The sequence below is a fragment of the Sorex araneus genome, chromosome 2 (genome assembly GCF_027595985.1).
Source record: "Sorex araneus isolate mSorAra2 chromosome 2, mSorAra2.pri, whole genome shotgun sequence".
Taxonomy (NCBI): Eukaryota; Metazoa; Chordata; class Mammalia; order Eulipotyphla; family Soricidae; genus Sorex; species Sorex araneus.
In genome coordinates this window covers 174213297-174237761 of record NC_073303.1, presented here as the reverse complement: position 1 = coordinate 174237761, position 24465 = coordinate 174213297, and the positions used below count along the sequence as shown (strand labels likewise).

At 37.4% G+C, this 24465-nt stretch overlaps 1 non-coding gene across 1 annotated transcript; it reads left to right on the top strand.

The window, feature by feature from the left end:
- Positions 1 to 8605: 8605 nt before the first annotated feature.
- Positions 8606 to 8741, top strand: LOC129402950 (U8 small nucleolar RNA). The gene has a single exon (XR_008628963.1). It is a non-coding gene; the product is annotated as a U8 small nucleolar RNA (small nucleolar RNA).
- Positions 8742 to 24465: the final 15724 nt, after the last annotated feature.

Genomic DNA, 24465 nt, shown 5'->3' with positions numbered 1-24465 from the left:
ACTGTGTGCTGAAAGTAGGTGAAGGAACAAACATGATAACCTCTCAGTACCTGTATGTGCTGCAGACCAGAATGCCCAGAAGGTGAGAAAGAGAGAGATAAGAGAGAGAGAAATTGAGAAAGAGAGAGATTGAGAGAGAGAGATTGAGAGAGATTGAGAAAGAGAGAGATCGGGAGAGAGAGAGAGAGAGAGAGAGAGAGAGAGAGAGAGAGAAGGAGGAGGAGGAGGAAGTGTCTGCCATAGAGCCATTGAGGCAGGCTGGAGGAAACGGGGGTGGAAGGAGGGAAATTGGGGTCATTGATGGTGGGAAATGAACACTAGTGAAGGGATGGGTGTTGAATTGTTGTGTGACTAAAGCCTGATCATAAACAGATTTCTAAATGTGTATCTCATGTTGACTCAATAAAAGTAAAGAAAGAAAGAATAAAATCACTGAGTGCATGCTTCTCATGGTTGAGGCCAAGGTTTGCTTACCCAAAAGAGAGAAATCCAGGAATAAAGATTAATTGCCTTCCCTACAGTAACCTATGTATAATTAGCCTAATCACGATACTTGCTATTTTGTTATCTATTACACATATAGCTATGTTGTAGTACTCCTGGCAGGGTGGACAACAGATATAGTGATAAAAGAGAGAGAAAGAAGGAGAGAAAAACTTAAAATGTTTAGACACCTATGTAGCATAATGATAGAGTTAAAACTGGGTCATGGTACTATTGCAATATTAATAATGATCAAGTTATAGTTTCTCACATGTTTCATACTAGCAGAAAGGTTGGTCTAAGGCATAATGTAACTAGAAATGACTCTCTACTGGAATAAAATGTGCTGTCAGTGAAACTTTAACTGTTTTTAAGTAAGATCAACATAATTTTTTAAGATGACATGATTTCTATCAGTGTAAAATTTAGCCTGTATATTTTAAGAGCATAATGATACTATAAAAACTCACCATCAAAGAGCCAATATCTCTTAACTTCTGTCCTTAGAATCCATCTCGTCTAATTTCTCTACCATTATTTTGTTTTTTTTCTTTTCTTTTTTTTTAATTTATTCATTCTTAATTAGTGAATCACCATGAGGGTACAATTACAGATTTATACATTTTGTGCTCATGTTTCCCACATAAAAAGTTCTAGAACCCATCCCTTCACCAGTGCCCATTCTCCACCACCGGTACACCCAATATCCCTCCTACCCTCCCCAATCCCATCTCCCCCAACCCCACCCTGCCACTGTGGCAGGGCATTTCCTTTTGTTCTCTCTCTCTCTCATTAGGTGTTGTGGTTCTCAATAGAGGTGTTGAGTGTCCACTGTGTTCAGTCTCCAGTCCACATTCAGCCCACATCACCCTTCCCCCGCATGGCCTCCGACCATATTATACTTGGTGATCCCTTCTCTGAGTTGCCCTCTCCCCAGAATGTGAGGCCACCTTCCAAGCCATGGAGTCAACCTTCTGTCTCTACCATTATTTTGATTGTGTTTGGGGCACCATTGGCTGTGTCAAGGTTTAATCCTGTCTCTGTGCTCAGGGATCATTCCTGGCATGGCTTGTGGGACCATAAGGAATGCTGGATGATTGAACTTGGGTGAGCCACATGCAAGGCAAGCACCATATCTGTTTTACTATTGTTCAAGATCTCCCCACCTCTAAACCTTGGTTCTGTTCTTCGGGTCTAAAAGTTTGCTTTTATTAGATACTGACTAGTCCTTCCAGTGTTTTCCTTTTATATTCCACATATACATGATAATATTCACTATTTCTTTCTCTTGTTGTGGATGGTGGGGGCGAGAGGACCAGTCAGAGAGGAATAAGAGGAATAAGAACCAAGTTTACTCAGCACGGGAACTGGCCCATCAGAGTCACTTTCAAGGGCTGAGCACCAGGTTCAAAGTTTTTGGGTTTTTTTTTTGGGGGGGGGTGTTACACCCCGCCATGCACAGGAATTTATCTTGTCTTTGCAGTTAGGAATTACTCCTGGCAGTGATCGGGGGACCATATGGATGCTGGGAATCCAACAACTGGTAGGGCGCATGCAAGGCAAATGCCCTACCTGCTGTACTATCATTCCAGCCCCGGACCAGGTCCAAAGTTTAGGCTATCCTGAGCTCATCTCCAGATTAGGAAATAGTCTGTGCTGGGAACTTGGGACTTGGGACGGTGAGTGGGAAGAGTTGTCACAGCAAAGTGATATTGTGCACTAACATGCCAGGATGATAGCACACACAGGAGTAGCCAAAGCAGGACTGGGAGTCAAACTTCCCCTGATACAAAGAGCAAAAATTGGTAACAGGAACCAGACCTTCCTTCCCAAGAATTAGACCTCATTATTAATGTTGGTATGGGCATATAGGCATCATAGAATCAGTACAAGAACCATATTTTCCTTTACACTGACTTACTTTGTTATAAGGACACCCTCCAGTTTTCCCTAAACTGTAATGAAATACTATACTTCATCGCAGTGTATATAGATCACAGTTCCTTAATCTACTTTTCAGTTTTCTGACACTTGGTAAATAGGAAATAGTGGTGCAGTAAAAATAGGCATGTATCTTTCCAAATCAGTGTTGTTTTGTTCTTGGGATAGATACCAAAGAACGAAATTGCTGGGTCACATGGAAGTTTTACTATCAGGTTTTTTGTTTGTTTGTTTGTTTAGTTTTGGGGGGTGGTGAATAGTCACACTTTTTCTTAAAGTTTTGTGTTCTTTTTAGCTGTAATGTTACTGTTACATTTTGAACTACCCTCCATTCATCCTATCCATTTGTTAGTCTCAGTTCTATTGACACAGCGAAGAGTTTATTTTAGTTTACCATTATCTATTCCTTTTACTGTTGTTTTCATATAACCAAATAAAAGATCATGCAGTATTTATCCTTCCCTTCTGATTGATTTCACTTAACATGACACCTTCTACTTCCTTCTAAATTGAAATAAAAGATAAGATTGCATAGATTCTTATTGTTTAGTAGTGTTCTATTATGCATAATATCACTAATTTCTTTTAAAAATTATACAATTTGTTAAATGTCGAACTGGAGCAATAGAACAGCGGGTAGGGCTGTGCTGCGGGCAAAGCAATCATACCTTGCCCGCAGCAGACCTGGGTACGATTACTTCGTCCCTGCTGAAGAGCCCAACAAGCTACCGAGAGCATCCTGCCCACATGTTAGAGCCTGGCAAGTTACCTGTGCCGAATTTGATATGCCAAAAACAGTATCAAGTCTCACAATGGAGATGTTACTGGTGCCTGCTTGAGCAAATCAATGAACAACAGGAAGACAGAGCTACAATGCTACATTAAATGTCAGGTAGTTATAATTAAACTTTATGATATAAACAAAAATACTAAACCCATATTTTTTTCATTCACCTGTCATTGAGCATTTATATATACACAATTATGTTTATTGCAGTGTTACCTACAATTGCCAAGATGGAAAAATTGTGTATATTTACATATATATACACACATATATATAAATATATATATATATATATATATATATATATATATATTTGCCTTGCACATGGCTGAGCCAGTTTCTATTTCTCCATCCCTCTTGGAGAGGCAAGCTACCAAGAGTATCCCGCCTGCACATCAGAGACTGGCAAGCTCCCCGTGGCTTATTTGATATGCCAAAAATAGCAACAAGAAGTCTCACAATGGAGACATTACTGGTGCCCGTTCGAACAAATCGATGAACAATGGGACAACAGTGCTACAGTGCAGTGTATACACACACTCACACACACACATATCCACACACTGTGGTAAGTTTTTAGGGTAGCGTCTAAGTAGTAGCATCACTTGGTCAAGCGGTAGTGATGCAGCTGAAGCAAGTTGCAGTGGTTGGTCTCTGTTCATTTGCAATTCCCAGGCTCTGCGACATTTTCAAGAATAAAAATATTGAGTAATAAAGATTTATAGGACTAAGTTAAAAGTAAGAGGATTTTGTGTAGTCCTTTTAAAGGCTCTATGATTAATTGAATTTCTTATCAATTGACTAATGGTACAGAGGATACAAGGAAGTTACCGGTAAAGACGCTTCCTGTAGACTCTTCGAGGTAGAAATTGGGATCTTTACATTTCTTGTCAATTGACAATGTTATAGAGGATGTAAGGAAGTTACTAGTTTGTTGTTCTAGTCATTTGCTTCAGGATTGTGGGCTCTCAGTGAGCTGAAACTCCAGGGCAGAATTTTCTGGTCCTGAGGAATTTCTGGGATGTTAAGACAGGCCCTTGGGGATGAAGTATGTGTTAGGTTGATGGAGGAGAGATGAAGCATCTGGCAAGAGGAAACTGTGGCTTTGTCTCTCACTGGCCAGGGGAACCTGAGACTGTGTCTTTCAGTCTCTTTAGCTTTTTAAGTCTCCATATATTTTCCATAGAGGCTTTCCTTCTGCACAATCCCGCCAACACTGAGTGAGGGCTTCTGTTTCATCTTATCCCCACCAGTACTGGTTGCTTCAGGGCTTTCATTTGTTCAGTCTAACCTGTTTGAAGTGATATATCATTGTATTTTTGCTTCGCGTATGCTTAATAATAATCAGAGTTGCAGAGAATTTTCTGTGACCTGCCTTTTTGTATACTGACTAGCGTAGGTTGAAATTCTGGGAACTAGAAGAAAAGTTAAGATTTTGCAAGTTCTGTTAATTAGCATTCTATGCAATTTGGGGGACAAGCATGTCACATATTGTCTATGAAGTTAAGGAAAAAAATGGGAATCTGTATCTGTCCCCAGTAAGTGGGGGCATATTTGATTGGACCAATGCCATCGGGGATAGCATGGTACTTTGCAATACCACCTTCCCTGTAAAACAAAGGGTAGGACTTTTCTTTAACCTTCTCTGTCTCCCAGGGTCCCAGGTCTAGGGCAGGAGTCAATGTTTTCAGTAATAATTTTACTCCTAAAGGAGAGCCTTCCTTCTGATCATTGCCAAAAAAGAGAAAAACCTCTTTCTTTTCCTCTTCCAGATAGTATAGGAAAGAACCTGTTCACTCTAAGAAAATGAGGGCAAGGGACTGAGAACAGGAAGTAGCATGGCACAGGAAGTATTCTTTTCTTTCTTTTGTTTAAATTAATTTATTTTTTAATTAGTGAGTCACCGTGAGGGTACAGTTATAGATTCACACCTTTTCGTGCTTGTTTTTCCCTCATGCAATGTTCGAGAGCCCATCCCTCCACCAGTGTTCATTCTCTACCACCAATGAACCCAGTATCCCTCCCACCCCCCAATACCATCCCCCCCACCCCACCCCGCCTCTGTGGCAGGGCATTCCAATTTGTTCTCTCTCTCTCCTTTTGGGTGTTGTGGTTTGCAATAGGGGTATTAAGTGGCCATCATGTTCAGTCTCTAGTCTACTCTCAGCACGCATCTCCCTTCCCTCACGGGATCTCCAATCACATTTTACTTGGTGTTCCCTTTTCTATCTGAGATAACTTTCCCCCAGTGTGTGAGGCCAGTTTCCAAGCTATGGAGCTAACCTACTGGTATGATATACTACTATTCTTAGGTATTTGTGTCCTACTCTGTTATTTTATATTCCACAGATGAGTGCACTCATAGCCAGAATCTGGAAAAAACCCGAGTGCCCGAGAACAGATGACTGGTTAAAGAAAGTTTTCCGAAGACAAATGAGCCCTCCTCTTAAAGTAAAAGCAGGCGTCAAAATTAGCTTCCTGAAATAATTGTAGTCCCTCTAACAATGCAAGATGCCTGGAAGAGATGAACGCCCCTGGCTGATTAGAAGGTCATGGCTGGAATGTGTACTTGATTTCCAGAGAACTGATCATGGGTGGCATTCAGATGCAGTCTTTGGGCACTGTGGAAGATGAAAAATCAGTTCAAAAGGAGTTGAGTATATGGAGTTCTTCTAGACTAATTTTGGATCCTGGATCAGTTCCAAACAAGAATGAAAGATCATATTTGACCAGAGAGTTGACCGGGTTAGACTGTGTATACAAGTGATTTCATGATGTCCCTTAGGAGGTTTCATTTCTGTGAGTGGGGATTCATGTGAAATGAAGAAGATGATAGAGTTCTATTTTGCCTTCATGGAAAAGAAATGTTGCACAAATGTTAACTGAGTCAAGTCCACAAAACCTTGAACTCTGCATATTCTTATCACTTTGATGACTCAGAAGAACTGGGAGGAAGTTTTTCAAATAGATCACCAAAGACTGGTGATATTTGTGTTATTACCCTCAAAAGCAGAAAAGTACATCATAGTAGGCAATTAACTGTAAGAGTGAAAAGAAATTAGTTCTGCTCATAAGTAACAAAATGCTGATAAACTCATTCAATTTCACCATTTAAGAGCAGTTAGACCTTTTATCACTATTGTGATGAATTAGAAGTGGAAATGGAGTCTTTGTTTTCCGTAATTTCACAGTAATAATGCCATTTCTGACGTACTTTGTCTCTGCCATCTAGCTAATATGATTTGCTCCTTAATTATATTCCTGGGTGACGGTAAAATAACAAAGAATCACACCAGCAAATTCATCTCCTTATAATACACGTTACAGTGAGCCTCGGCTAATGATAAAGAGGTGGAGAAGAAAATGGCTCAGGAAACCAGATTAGATTTTCTGTTTCTCTTACTTGTCCTAGTTTACAGGATGTTATTATTCTGCATTCCATAAATTAAGTATAATTACATTTAATGTCATCTTCATTTCTCACAATGTTGAATCGTTCATTGTAGCTTACCAAGAAGCCTTAAATGTTGGTTCATGTGAATCCAGAATTTAAAACAAAAAGGAGAAGAAAAAGAAAAGAAAAAAAGGAAAAACGATGCCAGTCCTGCTTTTTTTGTCCTATTATCAAAGCTTCATTTTACCACTCTTTCAGTAGAGGGAGAGTCACATCTAAATTAAACCATCATCAAACTAAGACCACCTCAGGTGACTCCAAATGTTTCATGCACACTAGTGTCCATTTTCCTTTGTTCAGAAATTCTCACAATACCCATCTTTGCATCCTGAAATCCAACATCAATTTCCCACCTATCATCAGACTACAAGGTCCGGACAAGTTTATCATCATCCAGGTCATCTGTAGAAACTGTGGTGCCTTTGTCGGGATTCTTACACAGTTTAAACAAGGAAAAACGACAACCAAGATCTTCTTCTTCCCAAGTGGAAGTTCCAGTCGAGGGCAAGACTAAAGAATGAATTTGCTTCAGCAAACATTCCCCAAACATTTATTTAGCACCACACTAGATGTGAGTAGAAATAAAGATAAATACAGGAGCTCAAACCCTCCTGGAGCTGACAATGTACTAATCCACTTGAGAGGAATCTAGGAAGTTTATTCACACTAAACTGTTATTAGCTGACAAGTGTTAGTTCCATCAGGTGCTACAGCAACAGGTTCCTTGGCAACCAACTTCTGCCTCCTTGGTTGGTACGGAGCCCGGGAGGGACTGGGTACACCATGTTGTGTGGGAACAGTTTCAGGGGAAATTTGTGAAGAGAATTAGCAAGTAGCCCAACAGAAGCTCTAGAGAACCAGCTGTCATCCTGTTTCCTCCCCAACCTCTTAAGAATAGGGCTCCTGAAATGTCATTTAGCAGAATTCTCTGCCAACCAAGAGGGCAAATGTGCCATGCTGACCTTGAAGCCAGAAGTCTCAAGAGACTCATTTTCTCATTAAGGATTTTATTCCCTTTAAAAGCACCGTAATGTAGCTTGAAAAACTACTTTCCTTTAAGAGCTTGTTTCACAGCCTGATGTACTTTTCAGGGTAATGGCCATAGAATTTAGGTTCAACTGGCAGTAATCCTAAAGGGCAGCATATCAAGTGCTCGAAACATTAGGAATCTAGACTGGAAATAAAGAGGCCTCCTGAGTGAATTTTACATTTTAGTAAGTGGATAGAAGATGCTCTGATAAAAGGTTTAAAGGCTTTTTGGGGGGGAAAGTAGCCTAAATTACCTTTTTATAGGGTACGAGTGTATTTCTTTCAATACAAATTATGTTTTGTAAACAGTTAAAAAAATGAAAACCAAGGACCTAACTACTTTCACAAATATTGATAGGATATAGTTATTATTTGGGCTATAATTTTAACCAGGGCCAAAATCATTATTAAACACTGGAATCTGTCCTTGTCCCAGGGCCTAAAGGACAGATGTCTCAGTTTCTCCTTATCCCAAGAACCTGCAGATAAGAACATTCTTTTTCATTTTTGTCCTGTTTCAAAATCCTAAGCCTTACTTGATTTGAGCTTGAAGATGAGTCAGAGTGGTACCTTAGGGAACCAGTAGAGAAAGGAATTTTATTATTCACTCTGGAGCCCATGGTCTGTAACCAATTCTTCCTTTCTGCTTTTTCCCTATAAAACAATTTCTTGCATGCATGCAGACAACATGGTTGCTCCGACTACAGCATCCTGCCATATTTTAGTTTGCTGAATTGTTGCCAATAACACTCTTTTTCAACCCATTTCTGTGTCTAACATTTGGTTGGCTCTTCAATAGTTGTGGAACAAGACCTCTGTGATTGCAGGATCATTGAAAGAAAGGAAAAAATCAATGATTACAAAGATTCAGACTACTTGCAGAAATTTCCTACAAAAGTATTATGACTTGATCATCAGAAAGGATAATCCTTACCTGTTTCTCTATTCAGAGCGCACATGGAACATGATAATTGGAGTTCGAATGATTCATGATTAATGTCTATGCAAGATTAGGGATTGCAACACCCTAATCCCTCCTATCCTGATTCTTTTTTATGTATGTATGTATGTATGTATGTATGTATGTATGTATGTATGTATTTTTGGGCCACACCTGGCGATGCTCAAGTTGTAAGTCCTGGCTCTGCATTCAGAAATTAGTACTCCTGGCAGTGGTCAGGGGACCACATGGGATGCCAGAGATGGAACCCAGGTCGGCTGCATGCAAGGCAAATGATCTACCTGCTGTAGTACCACTCTGACCCCTGATTCTTTAAAAAAAAAGACTTATTCTACCACTGCATAGGTTTACTTGAATGTATTTGAGTTTAAAATATATGAAACCTGGTCAACAGGAGTAGGGCATGATTATTTAGCTTGAAATAATTTTTTTCATCACTGATTATGTAGATGCTATAACTGATTGTTAACAGTGATAGCATTATATCTTCCGCTGTTCTAGGCCCAGGATACAATTCATAAAAGGAAAGATGGGAGCATACAGACCATGATTTGCTTTATAATATCTTTCCTACATATTAATTATTGAGTAATGTCCAAAAGAAATATGGAAAAGATGATTCTTAGTGACACAAATAGGAAACAAGACATTGCAGCTGTACATCTGTCCTATAGCTCATCTCAAGTGAAAAAGATATGAGGTTTATCATCCCATGCCGAGACCAGATATGCTTGAAGAACTTTAAGGAATATAATACAATTGTTTTGGAGGAGGACTAGAATGGGGCGAAGTGTGAAATGATGTTGACAATCATTTCCAGTTATTCCCAAGTCTTTCTTACAATGGTATCAGTGCATAATATGGTGACTATAGTTGATAATGCTCCAAGCTGACATTTTCTAAAATAATAGAATGTAAAGGTTCTCACATAGGGAAATCAGATAATTTTGTGAGGGGATGAAGATGTTAATTAACTTGATGAGAGACATTCTTTCATACTGCATATGTGTATCAGTATATCAAACCATTACATTGCATACTATAAATACCTTACAAGTTCTTTTGTCAAGTATGCCTCAACAAAAAAAGTGAAGAAACATCCTGCAGGGATTAATATCCAGGATATGTAAAACACTCTCAAATCCCAACAGAATGAAAAAAATTCCTATCTAAATATGGGGGGCATCAGGAGGAGATAAATAGGCATTTCCTCAAAGAAGATATAAAGAGCCAACCAACATATAAAAATGTTCATGATCATTGACTATCAGAGAAAGGCAAATCAAGATAAAAACTAAGATATGACCTTACAACAGTTAGAATGTTTGGTATGATAAAAAACAGAAAAAGTAAGTGCTGGTGGGCATGCAGTCAAACTTTCATTCACTATTGATGGTGTTTGCTGCATGGCTCAACTTCTCTGGAAAAAAGTTTGGATACTTCTCCAAATTGTGGTATACATACACAATGTAATACCATTCAGCTGTTAGAAAAAAGTGAAAATTACCACTTTGCTGCAACTTAATTCTATTATGTTATATGTACAAAAAGTCAGAGATCTTACTAGATTATGTTTGTACAAATAAATAGCATAGCAACACAAAGGAAATATTAGCCAATATCCAGTGGAAACTAATCCTGAGACAGATCAATAAATTTGGAAACTGAGATGGTAGAGAAGGGAGAGATCATGGCCTATAGGATAATGGTAGTGGGGGTTTTGAAATACTCATGGAGGAATTAGTAAAAAGTAACAACTTTAATACTACAAAGTTACAACTATAAAGGAACAATTTCAATATTACTAGAGTCTATTATACCTCAATAACAAAATTTTTAAATAAATAAATGTGGATAATATATGAATAGTAAAGTTATCCAGGGGAGAAAAATTAAGAATCAGTATGAGAGATTCTTTTGACTGATATCTGTCAGAATCTGAGGATTCAGGTTCTAAAGTTTCCACTCACAGTTTTAAAAGTAATAGTAGTATATTTATTCAGAAAAAAGGAAAGTCCTTGAATTTTACCAAAAGGTTTTATGAACAAATAATAATACATGTTGAAATAGAAAGTTATATTGTACGCACTGGATAATTGTTTTTACTATGTAATATTAATAACAGTAATACTAATTAATGTCTCTGTGTAAACTTGGAGTGTCAAATACTACACTATAACATAGTATTGATAATGTAATATTCAGTCTCCATCCTTAGGTACTTCCCCAAGTCATCTAATTAATATAATAAGAAAGACCTTGATCAAAAATTTAAAAATTTAAAAATTTTACTCTGAAATAATTTCTCATAACTCTTTTGCATATATTACAAGACAGACAATTTAATGGCAAAACAATATGCTAGCCGCTATACAGCTACTTTTTGCTTGACTTTTAGCTTGACTTGGTATGACTATTTATCAATTTTCCTAAAGAATTATATTAAGAGGGTTTCTAAACCCAATTCTTGATTCCATGTCAATAATTACAAGGGAAAAGCAGTGTGTCCCAGAAGCCAAAACATTTCTAACACCATCTTCCCAGATCATCATCATCATCATCATCATCATCATCATCATCATCATCATCATCATCCCATTGATCGTCGAATTTCTTGGGCTGTCTCAGTAACATCTTCATTCATCCTTGTCCTGAGATTTTAGAAGCCTCTCTTTACTCATCCTTCCCAATGATGCTGCATTGGAGGCTCTTTCAGAGCCAGGGGGATGAGATCCATCATTGTTATTTGTTTTGGCCTATGAATATGCCATGGGCAGTTTGCGAGGCTCTCTCATGTGGGCAGGAAACTCTCGGTAACTTGCCACGTTCTCCCAGATGGAGAACTAATCTATAAGATGTTGCTTCTGAGAGCTTGGTTTTATAGTCTCTGGATGCTGGCTGTTGGTGGGATTACAGGGCACCAGAGACAGATTCTGGGAATGACTGCCTCGCTACTAGAAAATGGGGAATCTGGGTGGAAGAGGCCCAGTCCTGATCTGAGCAGGTTTGGAGGTCTCGGCCCTGGGTCCCACACACCTGGGTTCCACTGCAGGTTCCTTCATGCATGAGGCTTGTCTGAACGTGTGGAGAGGGGCCTTGAGCATGACTGTGGCCAGGCTCCGGAGGTCTTCAGCCGAAGGAGATCTGATCGGGGCAGGGAGGGAAACTGAAGCCCACTCACTCCAAGGGGCCCCAGGGAAGACAGGTAGACACGGGAGCAAGAGACTCTGTATCTTCCCAAGTACAGCATTTGATTCCAGTCTTCCAAGAACATCCTCAGTTTACATACTCATCTCAAGTTCTGAATGTTTCTTGTGATTCTCACCAAAAGGCGAGAGAGATCTTCATTACCACTTCATCAAACTTCTGAGTCAGGTTACAAGCTCATAACATTTATCACTGATTTTGGTCAGTTAGACAAATTAAAAGCTTTTAGAATTCCCCACTCAGATTTACTAAAATATGGCAGAACAGTTCACAAAACTCAGGAAACCCATTTACTTATTATATCACTCATTGCATAGGATGTTATAAAATACATGAATCAACAGTCAGATGGGAGATATACACAGGATGGAACCCAAACTTTGCTTTTAATGGTGGTTTTATTACTGAACTTGATTGATTGGTTCAACAGCAATCGAATCTCCAGTCTTTGTCTTGGTTCTGATGGTCTGAGAAATGAAACTAGAATGTCAAACTCCTCGATCACATGATTTGTTATCTCTACAGTCAGTCACCATTCTAAAGTACTTTCCAAAATCATCTGACTAACATAACAAGAAATTCCTTGATAAAAATAATTTTAAAAGAAAAAAATCTTGATCACTTTCAAAACTCAGGCAATTTCAAGAGGTAAAGGAGTTGTGAACTCAGTAACCCTTGATTTTGTCCAACTAAAATATCAATTTTGCATTTATAGGATGAAGGCCAAAGAAGTTTTATCAGATTTTCTAAGGGCACACTGCTGTGGATTTTTAAAGTTATGATCTACATTAGTCTTTTTGTCACTTAAATATATAAGTTCTACCCACAATTTTAGGCTATTTATTGTGAAGAAAATAAACTGTAGAAAATATCATGCTTAGTAGTGGGATAATAGAAAGCTTGAACATCAAGAATAAAAATATTTTACACAAAAGTAATAATGTTTCCTGTTACATGTTTGACAACGTACCTAACATGTTGACTAAGGACTAGGAGTTATAGATAGCAGAGAACAATACTGAGTAGAAGAAAAATAAGAAGGGGACACTTTGTCAGTGGGAAGACTCTGGAAACCTAAGTGTCAACGAAGAAACACTCTTAAAAGGGAGCTCAGGGATCTTGTTAGAAGCCAGGGGAAAAAATAAAAGAATTCAAACATGGACAAAAGAAGAGAGTGGATCCATGCTCCCACATTGATTGAGGTGGTTGAGGATTTTTACATTTTTTTTTCTTTTAGAGAGCTTAAGTCCCTTATTGGATAGAATGGATATGTATAGTCAATACATTTCATTGTATTGACAAGTGTAAGAGAAATTTGCTACTATGGTCACTTGTTCCTATAGTTTTAGACAAATGAACAGACTTTGAATTAAGAATCATTGTAAATGTGGAAGGTGGAATGCTCCTCACTTTCTACATATAAGTGTAATTTAATATAAAGGATAGTTTAGGTTAACAGAGGTTATTAGAAGGAATGAAAATGGAAAGAGAGGGGCTGGAGTGATAATAGAGCGGGTAGAATGTTTGCCTTGCACGCGGCTGACCTGGGTTCAATTCCCAGCATCTTATATGGTCCCCCGAGCACTGCCAAGAGTAATTCCTGAGTGCAGAGTCAGGAGTAACCCTTGAGCATCACTGGGTGTGACCCAAAAAGCAAAAAAAAAAAAAAGAAAAAAGAAAATGCAGAGAGAGAGAGAAAGAAAGAGAAAGAAGCAGAAAGAAGAAAGTGGGGGAAACAACAGTAAAATGATATTTACTATTCACTTAATAATATCTCACATTTATTTCCGTTGTTTCTAATATTTAACAATATTCATAAAATAAATTTTATAAAAAGAAAAGAAAGAATGGCAATGTATACTTTAAACAGCACAATATATATATAAGATAGGCCTCATGGCTAAATAATTGGTCACCATAAAAGGAACTAGAGGGTTAAAAACAGATACTTAGAGCAAACAAGGTAAATAGAAAAAACAGATGTTTAATGCCCATAAGAGGAATGAGCTTTCCAGAGAGTTCTATTATATCACAGCCGTGTTCTGGAGCTAGAAGGGGCTAAGTTGAAATAACTCTACAAGTAAGGAAAGGGTAATTGAGTTTTCTAGTCTTTGAAAGAAATACCGGCCAAGTGGAATGGATTGCTTAATGCGCCATCTGGAGTGGTGTCCAATTTATTCTGGGACTCTTGGGCCCTGACTAAGGAATTAGGAAAGTGGGTTCTTAAAACAAAGCAAAGCTAGTCACTGAGTATCTAATGTTTCCCTTTCCAGCATGTTTTTTTTTTTTTTTATGAAGTAACGCTATTAGAAGATAATCTTATGAGCGTCCTGGGAATAGTGACGTATTAGGGTATCCGCATTGATCCATGGAAATGCAAATCCATTTTGTCCCAAGATCAAAGGGTAATGATAAAACAAGCTTATGTCTTCTTTGAGGTAATGTTGGAAGTTAATTTATATGTGGAAATTGGGTGATTTGCATCAGAGAGTAAAAAGTAACTTCAAAAAGATTTAAACTCTCCTCCCCCTACGCCTGTACATAATGGCTCTTCTAGGAGAAACTCTGACAAGTCTCTAACAGCAAATTCTTACAAGGCTGACAAATCAGCTAAATGGACTTCTTATTTTAATCACTATATGAATGAAGCATACTTGCAAAGATCAGAATGCCAATTATATTATCTAAAATTTCTTTCAAAGGAATAACATTATAAAATTATCACAATCCAGCCTTGAGCTGATGATAGTGCAGCAATGTATTCATGCCACTATCAGGAAATGTATTTGAAAAGTAAAAAATATATATGTATATATGGTCTAATTTTCTACATATGTGTCAAAAGTCTTGACAAGAGAAATGTGATATGGCTTCAGTGTTTTCAGATAAACTCCAAGGATCCATTATATATCAGAGACCCTTTGAATTATGTTGTAAGAAAAACTGGATGCCTTTTTGATCAGGGCAGAAGGCAAAGAGTGGAGAGAAAAAATAGAAAATGAGATTTACTTTAAAACTGAGTAATTCAGCAGGGTTATCTAATTTAACTCCTTGATAGCCTACAATTATAATAATAGCCTATCATTTTTGTTAGCTTGGCATAAATTTTGCCTTGCCCCCACCTCTGCCTCCGACATTATGTCTCTCTTTCTTGAAAAGTAATTGAGGGAAATCTGACTTCAAGTTATCATGCCCTATGGAAGGGGAAGCAATGTGTAAACGGCAAATAGATTTATGATGAGTAACTCAAGGACAGACTTGTGGCCCTAAGTCAACGAGGGTGTTAATCCAAGACTCTCAGATATCATTAGGGAGAGAAGCTAAACTAGAAAGTCAAGTGATCACAAAAATTCTATAGGGTGTGAGATCCCATCCCTATCCTGAAAATGAGGCCAACATGAAGAATAAAATACTCATGTGATTGACAGAGTGGGGGTTGGGAACAAACACAGAGAGGAGAAACAGTCAAAAAAGCACTTATGGCATCTTTGAATCTAGTTTCCTTAAAATTGGCTCTTGTCCTACTGGATTATTTTTGTTTAAAATACTAATAATTATTCCTTTTCAATTTATTATTTTAAAAACAAATTTATATTTGGAGTGCTGTCACTTACATTTAAATATTTGAATTCATGTCAATTGACCCTTGTAAATAAGTTAAAGTGTAAACTTTTCAATTGGGTCAAAGTGGAATATAAGAAAGCTATAGATAATGTATATTATCTTAGCCCAAGGAGATAATGTGTAGTATACAAAAACAAAGTACCCCTTGCTATCTTTAGGGGTCTAGTCTGTGCCCACGATATTTGGTGGCTAAACACAAAACTGTCAGGAAAATAACAATCTTCTATCTTATGCCCTAAGAAAAAGCAAGCAAATGGACAAACATGGCACACCTGAAAATAAGGAGAAAATAGGGTTCTCATGCTTTTATGAATTAATTTTTATTATGTATTTGCTATGAGATGCAGAAATATAAGAATGACAGAATTGATAAACTAGTAAATTAGTTAAGAAAAGAAACATGAAAATGGAGAGATAAGGTGATTTTCTATAAGGCAATAAAAGATTTTATGAAAATAAAATGATTTAATGAAAATAGAAAATCACATCAGTTTGTGGTCTGGAGAGAATGGTATAAAAAGGTATAAAATTACATTCATTAAAAATTAAAAATGTATATGCACACTAGTAAAATCATAACCATTATCATACATATAAAACATTAAACCTAAACTATAAAATGTCCAAGTATTTCTGAGAAAATGAGGCAGATTAATATTTGACCAAAAAATATGCAAGTAAAGAATACTGAGCTTTGTCAAAATTACAAATTTCTTCTATCAAAATACATAATAATTAAATGAAAAGCCTCTAACAACATTTGTAATATGTATGTTATTACACATATAGAAGACATAATTCAGAATATTTAAACACCTATAACTCAGTAAGTAGATAATATAATTATAAATGAGTTAAATGTTTGCAAAAGACTTCACCAAAGAACAAATTCAAGTAGATACTAAACATGTGGGAAGATATTTTTAAAAATTAACCATAAGGGAAATTTAAATTAAAATCACACTGAGATAACATATTACATCAATTATACACAAATTAAAGGACTTGATAATAGCAAATTGGCAAGGATGAGCACTCAACATTGCTGGTAAGAGTATAAAAGTAGAAGCACTTTGGAAATATATTTGGCATTTAATATGAAACAAAATATTAATTTACTATGTTAAAGCAGTTCTTCTCTAGATAACTGCCAAAGAGAAAATAAAATTTTATATTTCCATATGAGCATGATACAAAAGATTAATAGCAGTTCTATTCAAATATATCCTAAAATGAGAATCAGTTCACATTCAGTAGTGAATTAGAAAAATATTTTGTGGTATAGTCATGTACTTGAAAATGTCATATATATCATGTACTTAAAAAATGTAATGTATAGTCATGTACTAAAAAATGTTATTTTTAATAACAATTAATATAAACAATTATCGATATGTCCGAACGTGTGGAGAGGGGCCTCCAGCATGGCTGTAGCTAGGTTCCTATGGTCTTTGGCCACCAGGGGCTCTGCTCAGGGTGGGGAGGGAAGCTGGAACACATCCCCTCTGAGGGGCCCCGGGAAGACAGCCAGGCGTGCGGGCAAGAGAGTCTCCACATGTTCGGACAGGCCTCATGCATGAAGGTACCGGCAGAGGAACCCAGGTGTGTGTAATCCCATCAACAGCCAACATCCAGAGAGAGACTTAAAAGCAAGCTCTCAGAAACGCGCATGGCCATGCGATATCTTTAGCCTGCTTCTCACTCTAGGAGAAACTGACAATCTTCTGAGAGTTTCCTGCCCACATGGGACAGCCTTGCAAGCTTCCCATGGTGTATTCATATGCTAAACCCAGTAACAAGCTGGGTTTCATTCCCCTGACCCTGAAGAGCCCCCAGTACAACATCGCTGGGAGGGCCGAGTTGAGATGGACTTCTAAGATCTCAGGGAAAGAACGAAATGAGATGTTACTGAGCCCACCCGAGAAATCGGTGATGAAAGGGACTTCGTGATCGTGATCATGAATTATCGATATATGAAACAATGTGATAATCTAAAGCATACTATATTAAGAAAGAAATACACACTAAAAATATCTAATGTATGCTTTCTCTTCTGTGAAGTTCAGGAAGAGATTATTACTATATCCTTCATATTATTTAGGCTCAACCAAATCCAGGAGCTTTGTTTTGCATTCCAAATTAAAATTTCCCTTCCACATTAATTTCACTCAGTCTTCCAGGTATCTTACCTAGGTAGGAGAAAGAAGAGAAAGCAACCAGAAAATATTGATTGACACACTAGGCATTAATAAGATCAGTGATAGTAAAGAGCCTTAAGTCAGTATTAAGTAAGCATAGCTGTTTGTGTGTGGGGAAACAATAAAATCTTTGACTTTGTAACTATTACTCTGCTTGGTTTGTGTTTGTTTGTTTTGGGGGGATCTAGAATCAGTGGCACATCTCACATATGCAAGGCAAGCACTGCTCTGTGGTTGAGCCACACCCTGGCCCCAATTCACATTCCTGTCATAGGTAAATGAGTAAGACTGGAAGACTAAAAAAGTTTTAAGTGATTGCCTACGTCTACAGGTATTAATTTGAGCATAGTGCAAGGTTATGTCTTGGGGTGAGAGAAGTGAGAGAAGACTGGGGTGTAATATGCAGGTTTGAAACTGTAGAACTAAGGTAATTTGATTTCCCTTATACCTTAAGTTTCCTTATAGCACTGTAGCACTGTCCTCCAATTGTTCATCGATTTGCTCGAGCGGGCACCAGTAATGTCTCCATTGTGAGACTTGTTGTTACTGATTTTGGCATATCGAATATGCCACAGGGAGCTTGCCAGGATCTGCTGTGTGGGAGGGGTACTCTTGGTAGCTTGCCGGGCTGGGACAGAGGAATCAAACCAGGGTTGGACTCGTGCAAGGCAAATGCCCTACCTGCTGTGCTATTGCTCCAGTCTATAAATAAATATATACAAAAATATCGAATATACATGTAATCATATATTACATACCTACATATGCCTAGAGAGAGAAGAAATAGGGAAGAAGATTTTGAACCATAACCAGCAGTGCTCAGGGCTAACTCCTGGCTCTGTGTTTAGGGATCATTCCTGGTAGTGCTTAGGGACCATATCACCATATCGGGTACTCGGTAAGCAAGAGACTTAACTTTTGTGCTATCTCTCTGACTCAAACAATATATTTTTTAACAATGGAAAACCCAAAATAATCTTTTGTCATTCCTGTAATTAAGTGATGAAGCTTTATAGGACTGGGAATACTGGGTTCTGAGGAAAAAATATATATTGCTAACCATGGCAGCAGCAGCAGACAAGACTAAGTCCCAAGAAACTTAAGCTTGAATCCTCCTGCTCATTCCTATTTGTTTTCTGCTGGAATTGGTGGAAGGACATGAACATTATGTTTTATATGGAAAAGGGACTGCGACCTAAAATATATCACGAAATCAATCACGAAATCCTGTTAATCATCGATTTCTCAGGCAGGCTCAGTAACCTCTCCATTTGTCCTTTCCCTGAGATCTTAGAAGTCTCTCTCAACTTGGCCCTCCCAATGATGTTGCACTGGAGGCTCTTTCAGGGTCAGGGGAATGAGATCCAGCTTGTTACTGGATTTAGCATATGAATACACCATGGGAAGCTTGCAAGGCTGTCCCATGTGGGCAGGAAACTCTCAGAAGCTTGCCAGTTTCTCCTAGAGGGAGAAGTAAGCTACAAGAAATCGCTTATTGTAGCTCGCTTTTAAGTCTCTTGATGTTGGCCGTTGATGGGATTACACACACCTGGGTTCCTCTGCTGGTACCTTCATGTGTGAGGCTTGTCCGAACGTGTGGAGAGGGGCCTTGAGCATGGCTGTAGCTAGGTTCCGGTGGTCTTCAGTCTTCAGCCACTGGGAGCTCTGCTCGGGGTGGGGAAGAAAGCTGGAGCCCAACCCATCCGGGAAAGAGAGCCAGGCATGCAGGCAAGAGACTCTCTGCTCCTAAAATATATATTCAACATATAGTTTTGGAGGGAATAGATTGAAACACGTTCAGATATTAAAAATTTAGAGACAAAAATCTGATTATCTTATTTAGGGATCATAATTCACAAAATCACATTAATTCAAAAATTAATAATAATTCCAGACATTCAATGTTCTGGCTCTGTTTAACCTACAATCAGTGTCAGCATCCCTCAACTAATGAGCCAATTTAACTCTGAAGAGACACTTATTTTTTTCCCTATTTTTGTTTTGATCCACATCTGGATGTGCTCAGGGTTTATTCACGACTATGTGCTAAAGGACCACTCCAGAGACCATATGTGCTGCTGAAGATCTAACCTAGGACAGTACAGTACTGTGCAAGGCAAGTGCTTCATCCATTGTATTATCATCTCTTTATCCCTGGAATCTCCTGAGAGTTCTTAGAGAAGTATCAGAGGATGCTCTATGTACAAATAAGGAAGAAGATGAAGAGATTTGGTACCCATACTCTGGACAATAAATCGCTTGTCCAGAAAAGAATAGAAGAAAAGTAGAAAATCTCAGAATGGCCAGTACAATAGGATTGCCAGCATCTAATACTGAGTAGTTTGGCAAAGTAGAGAGATTTTTTTTTTATGAAATAAGGGTAGTTTGTTGTTGTTCTTTTTGTTGTTGTTGTTGTTGTTGTTGTGTGTGTATGTGTGTATAGGAGACATTGAGTCACATGACATCATTAGAAATCTCATTAGGTATCTGTGTAGCTCTCATAAAACCCAAGAAAAGATCTAATATGATCCCCCAAGATAGTGAACCTATGACTGCCTATCAGACAAGTTACCAGTGGCAATATTACAAAGCATCAACAGCGAAATACTTTTTCCACCTTTGCTCTAAATACCGTATTCCTTTCATTCTCACACCATGGAAAGATCCAAGGATGGAAGTGGGATGGGAAGAGAGTGAAGGAAGAGTGACAGACAGACCCGAGGGCATGTTCCCCATCACAAGTTTTCAAACTTAAACTGGAACAACATACGCTTAGGGCAAGTGGCAGATTATAAATTAAAGATGACTCTGAAATTTGAAAGTGGAATGATATGGACATGGTACTTGACAATAGCCATAGTTGCTTTTCCATATAAATAAAAGCAGTTTCCTTTTTCATATAAATTAAAGCAACTAGAAAGTGGTGGGATGAAGAGAAACTGACTGAGTTAAAGTACAGTGATAGGAGAAAAATTGCCTTTCCCATCTGTATTTCTCCTATTGAATTAAAATTGTTTAGTGATTGAATTGTCATATCTGCTACCTGCTACCTGCTTGTGCTATGACTGAAGACTTGGCTTTACGTTCTTCTCTTACTACCATTTCTTTATATTCCTAATCAAAAAACTGAGTTTTGCCACACATTTGTTTCAGCATATTCTTTTACTATTGGGATCCTATATTGTGCATCCACACAGACAAAAAAGTCTAAAAGTTAAAAAACTATGCATTTCCCACAAATTTGATATTGTGGCTTTTTAACAATGAGAAGAGAATTTTTCTTTGAGGTTCTTAGTAGAAGAGGTTATTAAAAATAACCTTTGGAATTGTATGTATTTGCTAAATACTAGGGATGAAATATGTTTACTTGTGTTTTATTTGTACTATTTTGACAATTTGCTTATGAAATTTGACTATTTGCTTATGAAATTAAAGTGTATACATTCTGATAATATTCTTGTTTAATCTTAACATTTTGAGTGTTCTTTGTATATGTATAACTTTTAGTCATTTGTGTCAGTTTACGGAATGAAATAAAGTGGCTTTTACATATCTTCCACCTATGAATCACAGCATTAATGTTTTTTAAAACAACCAAAGACAGATTGTTTATTGAAAGATAGATAGGTATAAAAATGATAGATAAATGACACATCAGTGGATGTTAGTACATGTTTACATATAGCCATAAACATAAAACATAATTTCTTACATATAATGTATAGCTCAGAAATTGAGATGATAGGTAACTCTTTAGAATTATTGTAAAAATTTATTAGAATTACTTATATGAATAGCCAAATACTTATTAGTATTGTATATTAACTTAAGAATAACATACACAAAATAATTCTTTCATTCCACAGAATAATATGAAATATGAACACATGCCAATTATTGAAAAAATGAATTAGACAAAGTGGAGGTTGGAAGACCTAATTTTTTGTGAAAGAATCTGAAATTAACTAAATTTTTGACTTTTACTAACATTCACTTTCTTTACCCCCAATGAATCACAACCTCTTTATACAGAAAACTAAAATTCTTGGACCCAGGGTAAAGGTAGAGTATGTACTTTTCATGTGTAGGGCCCTGGGTTAGATTCCTGACACAACCAAATAATAAAATAAAATTCTGACAGACACTTTCCATTTAATCTTCCTCAAGTAGATTTATTAATTAAGTTAATTAATTGATTAATTATTTAAACTTCAAGTTTAATCTGAAACTTCTTTGATTTTTCTTTATTTAATGGCTATGTAACCATTTACTGAGCTTTCACACTTGTATAATTGTAAAAAAACTAAAGGGAAAATTTAAAAGCAAGCAGTAAGTTCAAAATGAGCATTCTATTTCAACATAGCCAATCATGTGATATAACTGGACAGAGGAAACTTAAGCCATAGTCTGGAGTCACATTTTGCAAATATTTGATGAACTCTTACTATGAATAAAGATTTTTGAGAGGATTTGGGCTCAAGGTGGGATGTAGGGGATTTCTACCAATTTAGGGATAGTATCACAGACACTCTTCTGTTCTTATTAACAGCATCATTTTAAAGCTAAAACTACAGTATTGTATCTGTTTACCTAAATCACTCTCTATATATAGCTCTCCAATCTTTAACTGAGACAGCAGAAGTCCCCAGTGTTAAATTCTAGATGTGCTTTTCTCCCTTGTGATGTTTGGATCAGCCGACCCGAGTTTGATTCCTCTGCCCCTCACAGAGAGCCCAGCAAGCTACTGAGAGTATTGAGCCCGCATGGCAGAGCCTGGCAAGCTACCCGTGCGTATTGGATATGCAAAAAAAAACTGTAACAATAAGTCTCTCAGTGAGAGACGTTACTGGTGCCCACTCAAACAAATCGATGAGCAACGGGATGACAGTGATGCTTTTGAGCTGGAGCTATAGCACAGAGATTGGGTGTTCGCCTTTCATGCAGCCGACCCGACCCGTGTTCGATTCCTCCGCCCCTCTCGGAGAGCGCAGCAAGGTACCGAGAATATTACGCCCACACGGCAGAACCTGGCAAGCTACCCATGGCCTATTGGATGTGCCAAAAATGGGAACAATAAGTCTCACATTGAGAGACATTACTGGTGCCCGCTCGAACAAATTGATGAACAATGGGATGACAGTGACAGTGACAGTGACAGTGACAGATGTTTGGATTCTGTTTCATCTGTCAGTGATCCCCTCTACAGAAACTGAAAATCCACTTTTGTATCACTGTCAGCTCCACTTTCTAGGTTGATTTCTAGCACATGTCCTAACCTTGTGAATTCTTCTCAACTTCAGCTGCTATATTTTGCACTAACAAAAGGAATATTTTAGCCATGTAATGTACTAGTGGAAGACTCCATAGCCTGGTAGATGGAAGCAACTCTGGTTCTGGAATGCCTTTCCTCGATGAAACACAATGTACCTCATTACAGCATGCACACCCTACTTCAGAGTTGCTTGTAAAGTGCCTGGCAATTTGATAGATTTAATGCAGTGATATTCTGATCACAGTTCCACATAGGTGACATTAAGGCAATGGAATGATCCTAAGAAGCCATTATTAAAATATTTCACAACCAAACATGTAATTTTTTTTAACCTAGAATATTAAGTTAGGAGTCTGCAAGATTCCTGAGTAAATCACATTTGCTCCCTTTGGAATTACATTGTATCTGCATTGCACCTAATTACATTGTACCTATATTTTCATTAGGTCTGTCTTAAAATTTCTGTATTTTGTAAGGTCTTGTCAAGGCCATCAACGATGGGCAAGGAGGTAAAATACTTTTTTATTTCTTGGGGCAAATACTTCATCGAGTAAAAGCTGTGTTCTTACATACCTATGCAATCTGTACAAAACTAAATAAAAATGGAAATTATTTCCTGAGCTTTCCTACAACTTAAAAAAAAATGAAAGAAACATACCTTGGGACTTATTTTCGAGATTCAGATTCTTGAAATTCTTTATTCTTTTATCAGTTCTGTTGCCCAAGGGGAAATCTGTACAGCAGACATCATATGTCTTTAATAATGAAGCAAACTACTAGAGTCCAAATCTTCCAAGCAGCTAAGAAACCAATTGTGTGAAAGAAATGCCAGAAGTGTTTGTTTTACCACAGCTATAAATTCAGCAACTTTCAAGGGTTAGGCTCATTTCAATTGAAGGCAGAAAGGCAAAAGCTGATGAAAACATTTTAAAAAATAATCCGTATGGACTGTGTCTGAAGGAAATTTCCCAGGAAGCAGATACCTTCCTTATAAGTCATAGAGCTCTGAATCATTTCTTAGAATTTCGTTGTTGTTGTTGTTTTAGTCATAGCTCTCTTCTCAAAACTAATCACACTTGCATCCCTGTAGAAAAAAAAAACATTCATTTTAAAGCCCTGGGTAAAATCTCTCAAGACAAGATACTTTTCTATCCTCTAATTTACAAATCTGTGTTTCAGACTGAAAACTGCAAAATTGGGGTCAACAAATTATTCAAGGTTTTGCTTCTAAGGACCCTTGGATACACGAGGCAGCACATTATAAACCTCAACAGACAGATGAACAATGACAGAAGACTGCTATAAAACAAAGTAGAATCATTAAAGATAACAGTAAAAATAATTGTATTTAAAACATTAAGTAAACGTTGCAGGCATGCTTCCATATGGTCTTCAAGGAGATTCACGTTGATGCCTCATTAATTAGTATCCATTTGTTTAAGAAAAACACAAACAAATTAATTCAAGATTCTGCGGATTGAAAGACTATTTTGTCAATTGCTCATTTTT